Source organism: Brienomyrus brachyistius, unplaced genomic scaffold (genome assembly GCF_023856365.1).
Source record: "Brienomyrus brachyistius isolate T26 unplaced genomic scaffold, BBRACH_0.4 scaffold133, whole genome shotgun sequence".
NCBI lineage: Eukaryota > Metazoa > Chordata > Actinopteri > Osteoglossiformes > Mormyridae > Brienomyrus > Brienomyrus brachyistius.
In genome coordinates, this window is record NW_026042408.1 from 367,202 (window position 1) to 370,810 (window position 3,609).

At 40.5% G+C, this 3,609-nt stretch overlaps 1 protein-coding gene across 1 annotated transcript in view; it reads right to left on the minus strand.

Moving 5' to 3' along the window:
- The window catches only part of LOC125727914 (zona pellucida sperm-binding protein 4-like), a 49,731-nt gene that overhangs the window by 13,527 nt on the left and 32,595 nt on the right, over positions 1-3,609 (minus strand). The window lies entirely within an intron of this gene.

A 3,609-nucleotide genomic window follows, 5' to 3' on the forward strand; every position in this document is an offset into this window, starting at 1 on the left:
GGGTTTAGTAACTCCGTTGATTATCAACCTTGCACAGCCATTATTTTGCTTGTGGGAGATCCGACTATCTGACAGTAGCAGCATCAGCAAGTAAATCTGTAAAGTTTTATACAAGCAGAGGTTTGTATATATTACCTTCAAATCTTTCACAGTCCAGCAGTAGTGAAAATACAAGCAATGCAGCCAAATGTAATAGCAGTGCTAGATGCTACACGAAAAGCACGTATACCTCTATATCATTGGTCACACTGTTTTCCCATGTTCCCTGTTGGCCACATGGCTCAAGGTGCTGCGCATGCCGCTGCCTGTGATCCCCCGTCTTGTGCCTCGTCTGTTTTTGCAGTTCGCTAAATTTGGTTCCCTTGTTGCAGTTTAGTCCCCTTCTCATTTGTATTCGGTGTTGGTTTTTACTGTCAGTTTTCACCATTGTTAGATTCTAACAATGTTTTAGTTTCACCTGTGAGCTGTTTACCCAGTCTTTATTCTCACCTGTCGTGTTAGTCATGTTACCCAGTTTCAAACCTCCAGTGGTTCATTGATTGTGAATGTTTTTGATTCTTGATATGTTTACTACATATTTCATACTGCCTGCCTATTTTGAGAGTCTATTCTTCCCTCTTGGTTTTTGACCACTCGTGGGCCTTCTGCATTTGAGTTCTTAGTTTTGTTTGAATAAATCCCCATTTGCTGTGAGCTGCAAGTGCATCGTCCATTTGTTGGCATCATGCCTTGTTCCCATATGCAGAGATCGTATTACTGCAAAAGGACCACAAAGCTATGACTAGCAGCTAAGTGTCCAATGAAGACCAGGTCCTCACTACACAATCCCTTGGTGAGGCCTAGTTCACATGCAACTTGCCCTTTCCGCAATCCCATCCGATTTAAGCTTAACATGCTGGCAAGAACAAATTTAACAGCGAATGGTGAACACTGGTCTAATGTGTTCAGTAATGCTAGTATGCCCAGTGGGGTTGGGCAGCCAATTGAGCTGAAGCCTCCAGAGATTTCTCTCCCTTTGGAGAAAAACCTGTCATCTGGCTCTCATTCCCCCTATTTGTGTTACGGGAGATGTGAAGGACCTTGTGATGTGAATTACATTCAGTGCCTTTCATGCAAAGTAGAAAATGCAGTTACCTGTGAACCTTCCCCAGTTCATAGGATCTCCACATACTGCAAGACCAGTTTGCCAACCTCTACTGTGGTAAGAGGCTCCAGTAAGAAGCTACATCACCGACAGCCATTAGGTTATGGTGCTAGGGTGGGTGGTGTTCTAGTCAGATGCCATGTGTAGTTCACCCTGGTAGAACAGTCAGTTTCTGCCAGTAGAGGCTGTCAAGGAGGAGGTTCCTGGTGACAGCCAAAGGGCTTTGACTGGTTGCATCCTACAGCAAGGACAAGTAAAGGGTCCACTGTTGCCACATCAATTTCAGTGCCAGCAGAGACAGCCTGGCCACATGGGTCATGTCTGGAGACAGAGTCTTCTGGGGTGGGGAGATGTGTTATTGTGGCTCCTGCTATACGAGTTGCCACCATATCATTTGGAGGAACAAGTCACAAGAAGTCCACCTAAACCAGTCACCCCCCCAAAATCCTCCAAGCACAGAGAGAACAGGACAAGCAGAATGTAAAGTCAGCACCTTTTATTAAGGCACAAGCCCACAGCAGCTGTGAGAACACATTCACCCACTAGGAGCAGCTTTCTATGGAGTAAGATCGCTGTCAAAAATAACTCGTAATAATGTACGTCAAATGTACGCTTCACAAGCGTAAATTACGCTTGCGCTTCTGAAAAATACGCTTGCTTCTGAAATTTACGCTTGCGCTTCCGAAAATTACGCTTGCTTCTGAAATTTACGGTTGCGCTTCTGAAAATTACGCTTGCTTCTGAAATTTACGCTTGCGCTTCTGAAAATTACGAGTGGTTTCTCAAGCGTGAACAACCTGTCAAAAACCGTCATTGGACGTACAAGGCATTCTCTATCGAGGAAGAAACGATCGATTTTTGTTACTGTATACGCATGTGCCAGAAAGATGGAGAACCAACCAAACGCGCCGAATTCACAGCTATTTCTATTAGTTTACTTGTTGTTGCACAACACTTTTTCTCGGTGTACAGAATGTAAAAATATTAAGGTAAAGAATGTTACTTTATTCATAGTAATTATAGTTGGTTATTATTTATAATGTGTTATTACTGTCTTAATTTCTGTCATTGCAGAAATGTGTATTTTGCATAGTATACAGAGACCTGGAATGTCTATGACATGTATTAAACTTTTTATGTTGTGTTGTATGCATGTGTTTTTTAAAATTAATCTTTATTTTTGTTTGTAGATTCATTTAGCTGAAATTATTAATACAGCACAAAATTTGGTGAACTTTGGTCATGCTGGCGATTTTTGGTGAAAGTTGAGTCATCCTTTCCAAAATTCCAGAAACATCAACTCTGTGCAGGCTTTCTTTGACACGACTCCACTGTGTCCTTCTGCTTGTAGACCTGGTTGACAAGCCCAATTCCCTCATACGTCTAAAGATGGTTGCCTCACTAACACCTAATATATTTGCAATACAAGCCACTGGGAGTGGCATACCAGTTAGCAATCCAAGCAGTTCACCTGAAAACACAATTTTTTGACGACCACGACCCTCACACCCTTGCCTTACAAAGGCAACAAAGTCTTCCTGTGCAAGGCTTCTCTGCAGCTTTATTTGAAGGTCAGACAAAGTATTTATAATTTCAAACGGAATATCAAAAACTGTTGAAGCAGATGTCAATATAAACATTTCCTGATTTATGACATACAAGAAGTAGTCCAAATCCTGTTGTGATTGATTTAAAATGGTAATTATACTGTGTCTGAGTCTGTCCAGCACTTGTGTCACCAATGATACCTGTTAAAGCAAATAACAAATAATTTTCAAAGCAAATATCAACAAAACTTAATAACTACTACATGCCCGTGAAGTGGTTTGTGCTCACTGAACCCTAAGCTGTATGAAAAATCTTATTCTTATGAAAACAAAATTAATTGTTAGCCATAGCTACAGTACACTGTTTATTATTTATCAGAAAATAACAGTGTGTACTTAAATGTCCATCTCATATACATGAGACTATTAACAACTTAGCCTGACACATTACTGGACAGCAGCAGTGACATACTTCTGCATAATAAATAATAACCAACTATAATTACTATGAATAAAGTATAACATTCTTTACCTTAATATTTTTACATTCTGTACACCGAGAAAAAGTGTTGTGCAACAACAAGTAAACTAATAGAAATAGCTGTGAATTCGGCGCGTTTGGTTGGTTCTCCATCTTTCTGGCACATGCGTATACAGTAACAAAAATCGATCGTTTCTTCCTCGATAGAGAATGCCTTGTACGTCCAATGACGGTTTTTGACAGGTTGTTCACGCTTGAGAAACCACTCGTAATTTTCAGAAGCGCAAGCGTAAATTTCAGAAGCAAGCGTAATTTTCAGAAGCGCAAGCGTAAATTTCAGAAGCAAGCGTATTTTTCAGAAGCGCAAGCGTAATTTACGCTTGTGAAGCGTACATTATTACGAGTTATTTTTGACAGCGATATTACTCCATAGCTTT